We start from the raw sequence: 15116 nt of genomic DNA, 5'->3' as shown, positions 1-15116 counted from the left end.
TAAAACCTGTTGCAAACTGGTCTATGGTTTTTATATGAAGGTGGGAGGATGGTAAATTTAAAAATAAATAAATTAAGAAATAAAACTACAAAAACAAACTGAGTAGCCGTCAATCAGCGAACAATGAACAAAGAATACACTGGGACATCAGAATCCATACTACACAAACTAGAATAATCAAGAACCACCAATTCTAGTTTCCTATACCGAATGCATGATAAATTACATCTATGAGTACCTTGATTTCTACCCAGCCTTTGAAATTGGTGTGTTGCTTCCTTATTAGAAGGGAAGTAGGGAGGAGATGTAGGTATGCATGGAGTAAATGGCAGGAATAGAATAAAATAAAAAGATAATATACTGACAGCCCCCTAAACCAAATACTATGATGCCTTCCAACTGTTAAGTTCTCAAAAATACGTTTCCCTTAAAGGACCACTCTAGGCACCCAGACCACTTCAGCTTAATGAAGTGGTCTGGGTGCCAGGTCCAGCTAGGGTTAACTAATTGTTTTATAAACATAGCAGTTTCAGAGAAACTGCTATGTTTATCAATTAGTTAAGCCTTCCCCCTAATCCTCTAGTGGCTGTCTCACTGACAGCCGCTAGAGGCGCTTGCGTGATTCTCACTGTGAAAATCACAGTGAGAGCACGCAAGCGTCCATAGGAAAGCATTATGAATGCTTTCCTATGTGACCGGCTGAATGCGCGCGCAGCTCTTGCCGCGCGTGCGCATTCAGCCGACGGGGAGGAACGGAGGCAGAGAGGAGGAGGAGAGCTCCCCGCCCAGCGCTGGAAAAAGGTAAGTTTTTACCCCTTTCCAGAGCCGGACGGGAGTGGGTCCCTGAGGGTGGGGGCACCCTCAGGGCACTCTAGTGCCAGGAAAACGAGTATGCTTTCCTGGCACTAGAGTGGTCCTTTAGACACACAAGACAGCTTGAACTTCTTGCACAATGATTATTGATGGTCGGGTATTCATGGAGTTATAACAAAAAGAATGTTACCTGCGCTCTGGCCTAAATCCCGATTTGCATTTAAACAAAATGGAGGCTCTTTAGTTTTATTCCAATGGCCATTTGAATATATAAGCTCACCAGCCACGTCAAGGCAAGCCTCAATAGGTGAGTTCCTACACTAGCCATCAGATATGCTGATATCAGCCAAGAATCTCCAGTGAGACAGGAAGGGGTATTTTATAAACCCTTTAACATTTAACCCTTCATAGGGCTTCATGGAGTTATAAAGAGGAAGAAAACAAGAGCTAGACTGCAGGAAGTACTGAGAGACTGGCAAAAATGAACCTAAAAAAGAGACACACACACATATGTACTAGCATCTGTCTCAATCTCAGAATGCTGTATATATCCCTTACACTACAATTTAAAGCAATAATCAATCACCGCTAACCCTAGCTATCTCGACACATGAGAGCTGTGATTGAGAACATCGTTTTAATTAGAGTGTAAATCTGCTGCACTTTAGGAATTTTATGTATACGAATGGGCTAATTTCACTAAACAGAATTAAAATATGCCATTTTCTGTCACGTATCTACAATATTTGGTTGCAAGAGTAAAGTCACATGTTCCATTAGAGGAGGTGGCCCAGTGCATTTACCACTAGCAAAATAAAAAAAAAATTGAAAAAACAGTATAAAAAGCGGGTTGGCGCAAAACTATTGTCCTACACAGACAAAGCTTACTGAAAACATGCAAAAATTTAATTATGCATTTTTACCATTGAAAGTATACCTAAAATCGCTTTCAAAAGTTGCAGTTCTAGTGCGTGCTGTTTTTGCAACCCCTCCCAGACTTCTAGTAGCGGTCCAATCACAGACTTCTCAATGCAGCTCAATGAGAAGTCTTTGCAAGGCAGGGGCAATTGCTGCCTCTCCAGTTAGCTCCACTGAGGTAACCAAACCAGAAAGTAACAGGACCTGCTGTCTATTTGAAAGCCAAAGGGGTGTAACCAGGTTAATATATAAAATTGCCAATTTCTACTGAAAATGTGTGCTTTAAAAAAAAATGAATAAAATACACAAAAATAAAAAGGGAGGAAGATGCCCTCTTCGTACATAAAGCACTTCAACAAGCTAAAAGGACACTCCAGACCCCCAAAGCACTTTAAACAGTGTGAATTTGAATGAGTTTGCAGGTGAATCTATTAGTACTGATCAGCTCAATATCCAACTAGTGAATACAGAAAGTCAAGATACGACTTCCCACTAATGTCCTTCTGTAATTACATAGGTGTTAATTCACCACATTTTTGTGTACTGAAAACCAAACTTCAAAATTTGGGCAAAAAGTGCAGATTTGGAGAAAGATTCCAAATCTACTATAGCCACAGAGTGATTGCCTCACTACTGCATTGTCTTTCAATTCACTACAATCGGGTGGTTAGTAAACCACCATAATAAGCCCTGCTATCAGAGGCCCACTTTCATTCAGACCACTGGTGCTCTCTGGCCCTAGACCCTCAGGAAATAGTAACTGCTAATTTTAGGCCACATTACCAAAATGAGTATTGGTGAATGGGTAATTTCATCTCCACCATACCTGGAAACATCTAACAGGTAAATGCATCCCTTGTGGTCAAGTGCTTTGACATTTTTAATACAGCGACTACCATGCATCATCCTACAGGCAGAAGTGAAAAACACCCATTGAAAAGAAGCGCTGTGCTCAAAAGAACATCAATATGTTGTACACAGGTTTCTAATAAATGATAGATAATAAATATACCCAAGACCAGTTTGAAGTTAAATCCAATCTGTTTTGAGTCTAGTCATTGCATGTGCTATATTGGGCTTGCACGTATCAATACAACTGCTCTTACTGAGCCAACATATGTATTAGTCCATTTAAAGTGCATTACAGACACAAACATGTGCTTCAGCCCCAAACTAGCTTATTTTAATGCACCAAAGAAAAGTAGCTCATCATTTTTAATATCCCAAGGCCATTAATGGACACTCTCCAAAAATACAAAATGCAGTTAGTTAAAGTCTTGCATTCCAAGAAAAATATGTTAAAAATATGACAGTTTTTCTCTGGGGCATGCCATTAAACAGAATCATTATCACACAGTCCAATGTTAAAAAAAAAAAAAAAACACCTTAAAATAAAAATAATACTGTTAGTGGGATAACCAGGCCTCTAGTTTAGTAACATACAGTCTGATGATATCTCCTCAATGGGACTATATAGCCTTGTGACTACTACAAGTGTTTTAGGTAAAGATTATACACAGCAATGCAAACTTGACTTTGATTGCAAGCTCTTGGGGCCAGTCCCTGCTGCTTTTGCCTATTGCCTGCGACCAAGGCTGATTATTCAGACAGTGTGTCCAGGAGGGAGTAGAGGGTGTGTGGGGGTAATTAGTCAGTGATTGAGGGAGGCCCATGTCAGGACCATTATACCCAAACACCCACATCATGTGAGTATCATCCCTGTCTGTCACAGTGAGGGCAATCACAATGTCAGCCTCTGGAAACAGAAACCACCAGCAGCCACTGCCGACTTTACCTGCTGGAGTCAGGGCACAAGCTTCCGGTACCGGCGTGACATCCAGCTAGCAGGCAGCCATGGACACCCCGACCTCTCATTACCCGAAACAGCGATGGGCCAGGGAGACAGCCAGCAGAGACTAGGACTACTAGTCGCCCGGCCTTCTGATTGGCTGCGGCGATGCTGTGGGAGGTTGTGATTGGCTGCGCGGGCTGTCAGTCAGCGTTCTCTCCCCATGTAGTGAGGGAGGTGTGTGCAATGCCTGCTGTGCATGTGACTGTGTATAGAGCATCAGAGGGGAGGGCTGGGCACACACTGGGGGTGTCTCCCTAAATGCAGGGAATAGGGAAGGGCACATAGCGGTGCTGACACTTTATTAACAAGCTGTTACACACAACTAATGACAACAAAGCCAGCTTAAAGATATGGTTTGACATTATTTTTTTAAAACTAAAATTAATAATTGTTACAGTTTCTTGCAAAAAAAAAAAAGATAAAATATTTAAACAGAGTTAGTACTATCCAGTTAGGTAATAAGATAGCATGATGTACTAAAAGTTAATGTAGCATTACTGTTTGATATTGATATGCATTTACATCCTCCTTTAAATATCAATGTTGTACCATTTGTGTGAGGTATGTCCCAGAGAGAGCTGAGTTGTGACCAAGCAGAACTGTGAACTTTTCATTCTTTTTTGTTTTTTTTTGTTTTTTTGTTTCACATTTTAAAAATGTGGGAATCATTTCCTATTGTGTCCTTTTAAAGGGACACCATAGTCACCAAAACATATTTAGCTTAAAGGGACACTCCATGCACCCATATACCACTTATGCCCATTGGAGTGGTCTTGGTGCCAACTCCCACCACCCTTAACCCTGCAAGTGTAATTATTGCAGTTTTTATAAACTGCAATAATTACCTTGCAGGGTTAAGTCTTCCTCTAGTGGCTGTCTATTAGACAGCCACTAGAGGGACTTCCGTGCGTCGCCGGAATCCCCATAGGAAAGTGTCGCTGGAATCCCCATAGGAAAGCATTTTGACAGTTGAAATAGAACCTCTTCCTTTGTAAACTCACATGTAACAAATGACCCATTTGTCCTTTTTCTTAACTGAAGTCCCTCTCCTTCATTTTCATCTGTAAATACTGAACATAAATATTCATTGAGGCAGTCAGCTAGACCGTTATCCTCTTCTACATACCTTCCTTCTTTTGTTTTTATTAAATTCTTTATTTTTGAAATTTTTGTGCAGGTGAGTATAATATCATTTTCAGGACGCCACAACAGCGTTCATACTTGCATGCATATACATATACATATAAGGCAGTAGCATAGTTACCTTGCACTTTTTTAACAGGTATAACTGGTTCAACGTTAGAAGTCTATAGGTTATATACATGGGAGATATAACTTTCGTTATAGTGCGCTTATGATTTAGGGGTATGTTAATCGTTACGGCATTTGCTTCGCAGAGTACGATTAAGAGAAGCGTTACTACAGGGGTGAAACAAGGTAAAGGTATCCGCTTCGTTTAGGGCACACTCCCAGGAGGGACTGCCATGATTTTATAGGGTTTAGACAGTTCAATATACGCTTGGTTAGCTAGTACGTGAAATTAACAAAATAAAGAAGGTGAGAAATGATAGATACGTAACTACTGTTCACGTAACAGTTATAGTACTAGGAATATGCTATACGAAATGTAGGCACAGTGCGAGCTAAGTTAGTCTGTCTATTGTAGTGTGTCATAGTAGGGTCAACAAGCTTATGTCTTTAAAGGTATGAGCCTGTTCAAAGGGTGTTAAACGTGTTAGAGATGGCTATCTGGTATATTAAAAACTAGGGAGAAAAGTCAGAGTTCAACTACAGCATGGTAGCTTAAGTTGACAGGCTAATTGGCACCTAAGGGGAACATGCTATGTTGGGGTTATCTGCAATTATGAGGATCCCTCAATGAGAGCATGATTGCCCTATTAACCTCTATCAAGCTTCTGGGGATCTTTAAAAGTGTCCACATGACATATTGAGAAACAGAATACAACCATTATTTGGGTGTCTGATCCAGATCTACTTTGGATCTTTGAGGTTACCGTTAATTATACCTTATTTAGCAAGTAGACTCTGTTAAGCATTTATCTAGTGGTAGAGTGATATGTCTGAGTTACGCTCTTAGAACAAGATATAGGCTGTGGACCACTCATCTAGACATATATACCTGGTGTACGTTTCTTTTTTGGGGGGGATTGGAGAGGTGGTACATTTTTATATGAGTTGGCATTACAGTAGCATAATATGGCAAACGGTTAGGCGGAACATTAAAACATTAAAACATCGGATGATATACCTCGGGTGTCAAAGTTAAAAACAAGAAGCAGAGAACACGCTGTTTAGCAGGCTGACATTATTTGTGTTGTCTGGTCATAGGTACCTTTTAGCTGAACTGAGCTTGTTCTAGGGTGGCATGCTTTGTGTTAGGCTAGTGGCATTGTGTGTCGCTTTTGTATAACGCTAGATTACTGGTATGTTGTGTGACAGCGGGTGAACATCTGGTTAAGAGAGCCCTATACATGGTAGGGGACATGTTGGCCTACTCAAGCTCAATAATAGTGGGGCCTTCTTGGGGTCATCGTTCCTTGTGAGGAAGAAGATTTTTAAGCCAAAACTGCTATCGTGAGTGATATGTAGCGCAGGAGAGGCGGCATGATTAATGGGGGAACCCTACTGTGCATCGTCGGTAGGTGGGGCGAGAAGGGGGGGGGGTCCTGTGTCCTATTGTTAGTGTGTGGGGGGGGGGTGAAGGTCATGGTTAGGTGCTTGTGTTATCTGGAGTATGGTGGTAGTTTGGAGTCGGAGTTATGGCCCGTTCGGAGTGTCCGTTAGAGTCCTTGAAACTAGAGTCCCAATTGCAAAGTCTCTCATCAGGAGGAGGTTTCAGTGAGGCAGGCTGAGTTGCAGATCGGTAGTTCTGTTCCGCCTGGTGCCGCGTATTCCTTCAGGTGGTGAGTGCCACGTACGGGTCAGGCGTGCCACCTGTTGGCACGAACGGGATGGATCTCTCCGGGTCCCACGAGAGTTGGTGGGTAGTTGCCCTCTCAAGGCCTGCCGGATTGAGGGTGTCTGATGGCAGCCCTAGCGCCTGCAGGAGCGGGGCTGCGTCTTCCAATTCCCGGATCCTGTGGGAGTCTGGTCCCAGCTGCACAGTGAGGACGTGTGTCGTCTGCCACCTGTATTTGAGCTCCCGCTGGCGGAGAAGTGTGGTGAGAGGCTGGAGGGAACGTCGCCAGGCCAGGGTGTTTCTCGATAGGTCGGTAAAGAAACTCACCGCCATCCCTTCAAATCGGTGTGGTGTCTTGCCCCTCAAGGCAGCCAGGACCGCCATTTTGTCCCTCCTGTCTTGGAATGCTAGTATAACATCTCGCGTGGCTTCGGTTGGCGCCGTAGGTGGTTTTGGGATTCTAAAAATGGTAGTGAGGGCCATCTTGTGAGCCTTTGCAGGTGGCAGTATAGTGGCGAGTAAACGCTGGGTCATCTGTGGTAGCTCTGTATCGGGGATCGTTTCAGAGATCCCTCTGAGTTTCAAATTATCTCGCCTCCCGGCGTCCTCCTGCTCCGCCATCCGATGCTCGTGTAACTTTTGCTGCCGTTTGAGGTCTCGGACAGCCTGTTTAAGTTCCCCCAGTTCCTGGGTGTTGGTGCCGGTTGTGCATTCGAGTGCATTTAGGCGGGTTGTCAGACCCTTCAGGTCGCCTCTTAGGGCCGTGATATCCTCACGCAAGTCTTTGTGGTGGCCCGCAAGTAGCCTCGTGAGGACCGCAATAGTCACCGGAGCGGTGTCTGGGTTGCCGTTAGTCGGCTGTATCGGCTCACTCCGTGTGGGGGCTGATAGGCTCTCCTCCCCAGATAGATCATCCGAAAAATCGGAGCAGCCTCCGTGAAGCGCCGCCATATTGGCCTCATTTACCACGCGGGCCTGTCTCCACATATCACCAATTGTGAGTCCCGGAATGGGTTTTTCTTTGGGTATTTTCTTCGTTTTTCGCCCCATGGCTCGCAGGGGGTTATATAGAGTCGTTTTTACGGTTTGAGGGCTTGCAGCCCGGTTATGTTTTCGTTTTTCTCGTTTTTTGCTGCGGAGCTCTCAGTCTATGCGGCCGTTCGGCTCGGCTGTCAAGCTCCGCCCCCCCCTTCTTTTGTTTTTAATCTAACTAATCCTTGTTTTACTTTCCTTTTCTCATTTATGTATCTAAAAAATGCCATCCAGCTGATCTAAAATAAAATATGATTAACAGACAAGGCAACTTTCTGCCATTGCTCCATGTTTCAGTTCTGACATTCACATTCTGAGGCGCTTTCGGCAATGGATAGGGGTCATCATAGGCACTCTGATTGGTCTTTGGCTATACAGCCCCTTAAACAGAAAACTGTGATGCACTGTGTGTTCTGATACCTTTTTATCATGGCCAGCATTACATTTTTCAACAATTTAAAGGGACACTATAGTCACCAGAACAACTGCAACTTAATGTAGTTGTTCTGGGGAGTATAATCATTGCCTTCACGCATTTTCATGCAAACACTGCCGTTTCAGAGAAAAGGCAGTGTTTACATTGCCCCTAGGGACACCTCCAAGTGACCACTTTTCTGATGGCCACTGGAGATGTTTCCTCGCTCAATGCTGCACGGTAGGCAGCTCTGCCATTCAGCGTCTCCACGCTCTGCATGGGGACGCTGAATTTTCCTCATAGAGATGCATTGATTCAATGCATCTCTATGAAGAATTGCTGATTGGCCGCTCCCACCCCGCTTCCTTGCCTATTTTAGCCAATCCCATGCTTTCCCAATGGGAAAGCATGGGATTGGCTAAAAATCAGCAATTCTGATTATGTCATCTTGGAGGCGGTGCCAGCGCCAGCAGACCCGCTCAGCAATGGAAATAAGGTGAGTTTTCAACTTTTCTAAAGGGGCTGAGGGGGGACAAGTCACCTAAACGGTGGGTTTAACACTATAAGGTCAGGAAAACATGTTTGTGTTCCTGACCCTATAGTGTTCCTTTAAGCTACAGTAGCTCTTCTATGTGATCCTTCGCTCCCCACGTGCATCAATGAGCCTTGTCCTTCCTTGCACCACTGAATAATGGAAACACCCTACAAGACTTACCAAACACACCCTTTTACACACATATACAATATATATAGTTACTATATGGCATTTTGTGTAGTATTTTATGTATGTAGCAGTAATATGTGTGGTAATGTATGTCAATGTAGCTAGGTGTGTGCGTTCAACAATTTATACATGTACAGGGAGTGCAGAATTATTAGGCAAGTTGTATTTTTGAGGATTAATTTTATTATTGAACAACAACCATGTTCTCAATTAACCCAAAAAACTCATTAATATCAAAGCTGAATATTTTTGGAAGTAGTTTTTAGTTTGTTTTTAGTTTTAGCTATTTTAGGGTGATATCTGTGTGTGCAGGTGACTATTACTGTGCATAATTATTAGGCAACTTAACAAAAAACAAATATATACCCATTTCAATTATTTATTTTTACCAGTGAAACCAATATAACATCTCAACATTCACAAATATACATTTCTGACATTCAAAAACAAATCAGTGACCAATATAGCCACCTTTCTTTGCAAGGACACTCAAAAGCCTGCCATCCATGGATTCTGTCAGTGTTTTGATCTGTTCACCATCAACATTGCGTGCCGAAGCAACCACAGCCTCCCAGACACTGTTCAGAGAGGTGTACTGTTTTCTCTCCTTGTAAATCTCACATTTGATGATGGACCACAGGTTCTCAATGGGGTTCAGATCAGGTGAACAAGGAGGCCATGTCATTAGATTTTCTTCTTTTATACCCTTTCTTGCCAGCCACGCTGTGGAGTACTTGGACGCGTGTGATGGAGCATTGTCCTGCATGAAAATCATGTTTTTCTTGAAGGATGCAGACTTCTTCCTGTACCACTGCTTGAAGAAGGTGTCTTCCAGAAACTGGCAGTAGGACTGGGAGTTGAGCTTGACTCCATCCTCAACTCGAAAAGGCCCCACAAGCTCATCTTTGATGATACCAGCCCAAACCAGTACTCCACCTCCACCTTGCTGGCGTCTGAGTCGGACTGGAGCTCTCTGCCCTTTACCAATCCAGCCACGGGCCCATCCATCTGGCCCATCAAGACTCACTCTCATTTCATCAGTCCATAAAACCTTAGAAAAATCAGTCTTGAGATATTTCTTGGCCCAGTCTTGACGTTTGAGCTTGTGTGTCGTGTTCAGTGGTGGTCGTCTTTCAGCCTTTCTTACCTTGGCCATGTCTTTGAGTATTGCACACCTTGTGCTTTTGGGCACTCCAGTGATGTTGCAGCTCTGAAATATGGCCAAACTGGTGGCAAGTGGCATCTTGGCAGCTGCACGCTTGACTTTTCTCAGTTCATGGGCAGTTATTTTGCGCCTTGGTTTTTCCACACGCTTCTTGCGACCCTGTTGACTCTTTTGAATGAAATGCTTGATTGTTCGATGATCACGCTTCAGAAGCTTTGCAATTTTAAGAGTGCTGCATCCCTCTGCAAGATATCTCACTATTTTTGACTTTTCTGAGCCTGTCAAGTCCTTCTTTTGACCCATTTTGCCAAAGGAAAGGAAGTTGCCTAATAATTTTGCACACCTGATATAGGGTGTTGATGTCATTAGACCACACCCCTTCTCATTACAGAGATGCACATCACCTAATATGCTTAATTGGTAGTAGGATTTCGAGCCTATACAGCTTGGAGTAAGACAACATGCATAAAGAGGATGATGTGGTCAAAATACTCATTTGCCTAATAATTCTGCACTCCCTGTATAATATAGAGTGTGGGTGTGTGTAGCAGTTTGTTTATATTTATCAGTGGTATTGTGTGTATGTTTAGCAAAACGTTTTGTGTGTGTGTGTGTGTGTGTGTCTGGTAGCATGTATTGGTGTGTGTATGTCAAGCAGTGTGCATCTGTAACTGTGTGTACCTGTGTTTGTTTCTGTGTGTAACCCGTGAGATTGTGTGCAATATATGTGTCTGTGTTTTTGTGTATATGAATGTGCATCTCTCTCTAGAGTATATCTGTATGGTAGCCTGTGTTTTGTGGGGTTATGTTTCTGGGCTTGTAAGGACCTCCAAGAACTTTAATGGCCGCCCTTATCTTTACAAAATGATTTACTTATGGGCAATATGAGCAGTATCAACGGGTAAGATTAGTGACATTTGTGGCTGAAACATTGTTCATCTCTTTGTACTTGGTTCAGTGGCAATAAGACTTTTCACTTCACAAAGTAAGAAACTGCCGAGGTGTGGTATTTTTTGTTATCTGCTGTTATTAATTTAACTCCGTGCAGACTACTCGGCCTAAATGTCCAAATATCCCCTTTAAGGTGGGATTTGATTTGGAAAAAGGCTGGATGAGTGCAGAACAAAGAAGGACCGGAGGCAAAAGTAACTCCGAGGCAGTAAGCAGTTATAAGTCATCCATTGACCTGTAGGGAGGTAGAGGTGGAATATTTAAAGGGGGAAAGAGGAGGAGTGTCACGATTCACTCCTTAGTTGATATGCTTTTGTGCAGTACCCATACTCACCACTATCACTGTTTGCCACTGTTCCTGATTTCTTTTCATTAGCACTTCACCTGGTTTAACACCTTTATAGTTTGGGTTCACCCCTCACTCCTTGTCAGATCATTGTTTCCTGATTCCTGTGATTCTGACTCTCAATCCAGTTTTCTGCGTTTCCTGGTCCTGTATTCTCGTGTCTTCTTGGTCTTGTGTTCCCGTGTCCTCCTGGTCCTGCGTTCCCGTGTCCTCCTGGTCCTGCGTTCCCGTGTCGTCCTGGTCCTGCGTTCCTGTGTCGTCCTGGTCCTGTGTTCCCATGTCGTCCTGGTCCTGCGTTCCCATGTCGTCCTGGTCCTGCGTTCCTGTGTCCTCCGATCCTGTGTTCTGGTTCAGTGTTCCTGTCCTCTGACTTATTACCGGTGATCCTGACCCTGCGGCCTTGTCTGTTTTTCTTGCTTCTGGCCTTGCTTCCTGGTGTCAGTATTTTTGTCTCGTGGCTCTGGATCTGTGTCCTACTGTTTTCTTGTGGTGGCTGCACAATCCTGCCCAAGTATATACCTTATACCAAAGGACTGTTTAGTGTATTCTGCCTGAACTAGTCGTGCTAATTCTAAGTTATTGTAAATATTATTGTTCTGTGGCATTGCATATATATATATATATATATATATATGTATATATATATATATTGTTTTTGTTATCCTTTTGTATTTTGGTTCTCTTTAATATACATCTTGATTTACTCTATTGTGTCCTGGCATTTATTCCTTGCAAATTGGGTTACCACATTTAAAGGGATAGTGCTGTCTCAGGGCAGCACCCCTTCATGTCATGACAAGGAGAAGGTATCCAATTAGAAACTGAAGAAATGGAGGGCTGGGGAGAGGTCAGAGGAAATCAGGTAAATCTAGGTATCATCAGTATACAGATGGCATTGAAATCCAAAAGAGCTAATAAGGCGAGCCGGTATAAATGGAGACTAAAAGGGGACAAGAACTTAGCCTCGTAGAATAACAACTGAGCCGGTTAGTAGGGAGGAGGTTGGCAACAAGATGAATCAAACTCCAACTAAATAATAAAGGATGGAATTACAATTGTATTCCAAGGAAATGTCATTTGTAACAGTCCGTTATGCACAAAGTGAGGTGTGTATGAGTGGAAGAGAATACAATAAACTTTCAGTGAAGAATAGATTGCAGCTGTGTTTGCAACTCAGTGTTTCCTAGCTATGGAGATAAGCACTCTACTTCTGAGATAAAGAAACAAATATATAACTATTGCGTTTATCAAGTTCCTTAATGAAACGCCTTACAAAAAGTAGCTTTGGAAAACAGTGACCATCCCATTTACTAAATAAATCTCAAACCATAGAAGTAAGAAGGATTATTCTGTTCTGTTTCTGTTATTTAACAGGAGGACTGATAGACAGACAGACAGACCGACAGACAGACAGAATATTCAAACATTTTTAAATATAACCAAGGTGATTTAAAATTGCTGCACCAAATCTTGAATTGCTAGTTTAAGACACATTAGGCAATCACGCCAATGTAATGAAATCTAATCTATTTGTTAAAAGACCACAACACCACATTCAAGGAAGTAAACATCTAGTACCTTATGGGGCAGTTTGCTGCTGCTATAACTACTTTCTGATTTTATCTTGAAAATTAATTTAAAAAAAAAGGATAATGGGCTTGATTTATTAGAAGTGATGTTAAAAATGTATAGTGCTTGTTGAAAGTTATGCGAAAATATCACTTGCTAGTGTCTGTATTTAATCAGTTATGCGATTGTAGAAAACTCTAAGGAGAGATGCATAAACCTTGCAACGTTGTTTTCTATTTTCTAGATAGTTTGAGTTAATTATGTGGGTAAATAATCCAAACATCCTATGCTTGCCCTAGGCAGGTGTAGGACTGGTGTAAAACAGGCTAGTTAGCAAAATCACTGGCACAGCAGCTGTCAGACTGAAAAGAAAGGGAGATTTTTTAAATGTTAATGTACATGTCCAAAAAATTAGATCCTAGGCGCTAAAACCTTTCAAAAAATCAGCATACCTTACACTGGGTGAATTATCAGACGAGAATGGGGAACAGCAGACTAAATCACTGCATAACCTCATAGAATCACCAACCGCGATACAAAAATTCCAATATAACCAAATAATACACTTTGTATACTCAGGACCACTAGCACAGGGAAACAACCGAACACAAACTGCATTCGAACAACACTGCTCCAACCAAGACCTAAAAAAGAAACACATCTCACTAATGTACACTATTATTCAAGCAGCACATACCAACCAATTACCAACGTTTACCACAACATGGGAGAGGGAACTAAATCTGGAGATATCAAGAGATGAATGGAAACAAATCTTCAGACAAATACACAAGACCTCCAGAAACACTATAACACAGGAAAGCAATTATAAAAGGATAGCCAGATGGCACTACACACCATCGAAGCTACATCGACTCTTCTCCACAACAGTAGACCAATGCTGGAGATGCCAGCAACCCAAGAGCACAACTACACACATATGGTGGACATGCCCGGAGATCCACAAATACTGGACACGAATTTCTGATATGATATACAAGATTCTCCAGATAAACATTCTTTTACACCCAGATACATCCCTATTCCTCCTCCCACCCCCGGGAATGCCGAAACATGAAAAAACACTACTAATACACCTAATCACAGCAGCAAACCAACTTATCCCGGCCCTCTGGAAACAACCCCACACACCCTCCTCACGAGAATGGATACAAAAGGTAGAAACTATTAGAAGCCTAGAAGAGACATGCAACTCCCTAACACATCAATATCACATATACACATCCATATGGGACCCCTGGCTCCAATACCTACGAAACAATCCTAATTGAAATGACAAAAAAGGAAGCAAGGGGTATTCGTATCTGAACTAGTATAAAAAAAAATACCTGAAGACCATACCGTGAAGTTAAAAATGTTCACAGAATATGCAACATATAAGTTTGACCTTATCATCTCTACAGTGCTAAAATATGTAATGCACAGATGAAAATGTTTGTAACTTTGTTGTTTTGGTCGGATAGACCATCTTACATATGAAACATAAATGTACCAGCTGTAATGTCTTAATAAAAGTTATAAAAAAAAAAATATATATATATATATATATATAATTTTAATAATACAAAAATTAGATCCTGAAACACCAATATAAACCAAGTTAAAACATTTCTTACAAGCCTTATAAAAAGGAGAAAACAGAAAGAGAAAACATAGAAGTAAAATTATTTACAAACATTAAGTATACAAACAAAAATATCTATACTACCATTTACCAGGCAGTAAAAAAACATGCAACATTCACCAACCTATATGTGCACTACTAAATTTTTGTTTTATATATGATATCATATGGGTCATATCCTTATGGAAGCCTCCATACAAAAACATATTTTTTCACCTATCATTTTGTTCCAGTTGCAGGCCAATCTCCCTGTTGAACGCAAACCATAAACTCTTTGCAAAGGTCTTGGCACTCCGTATCCAACCTTCCTGTACCTGATGCACCCAGAAAAGGTTGGCGTGAGGCAACACCAAGAAGCTGATTAACTTAATCCATGCAGTCTGGTCACGAAAAAAGCTGGTCCTCCTGGTTTCGACGGATGCGGAGAAGGCGTTGACAGGGTAGATTGTTCCTTTTTATTCCCAACACTTCACAACGCCAAATCACAAAACTGTTTGTCCTTTGCCTTTTTCGTTTGTTTAGTGATTCATCTATATAGCATTTTTTTAGAGTTAAGGATTTGGGAAGAACTACCAATCGGTCAAAATGTGGACCAATCTCAATTCGAATGGCCACCACTTTGTTTTTTAGAGTGATTGCTGATAATCATTGCAAATTAAATTCCACTGCAGAGGATATAAACTGCTTTTTAACCCAGATCAATAATCTATTCACGTATTTGCATTTTTTGTTTTCACATAAATTCCTTTTTCGTGGAGTTTCATAC

General features: G+C 41.8%; 1 protein-coding gene across 2 annotated transcripts in view; it reads right to left on the bottom strand.

Moving 5' to 3' along the window:
* Positions 1–3715, bottom strand: part of RNF13 (ring finger protein 13) — a 129129-nt gene extending 125414 nt beyond the window's left edge. Inside the window, exon 1 of one of the 2 annotated variants that reach the window (XM_063442520.1) lies at positions 3527–3715. The gene's annotated coding sequence lies outside the window, so the exon portion shown is untranslated. The remainder of the gene's footprint in view (positions 1–3526) is intronic. The other variant, XM_063442519.1, reaches the window with a different exon arrangement.
* Positions 3716–15116: the final 11401 nt, after the last annotated feature.

The sequence above is a fragment of the Pelobates fuscus genome, chromosome 2 (assembly GCF_036172605.1).
Source record: "Pelobates fuscus isolate aPelFus1 chromosome 2, aPelFus1.pri, whole genome shotgun sequence".
NCBI lineage: Eukaryota > Metazoa > Chordata > Amphibia > Anura > Pelobatidae > Pelobates > Pelobates fuscus.
Note: the sequence above shows the minus strand (reverse complement) of the source record. Positions and strands in the feature narration are given on the sequence as shown.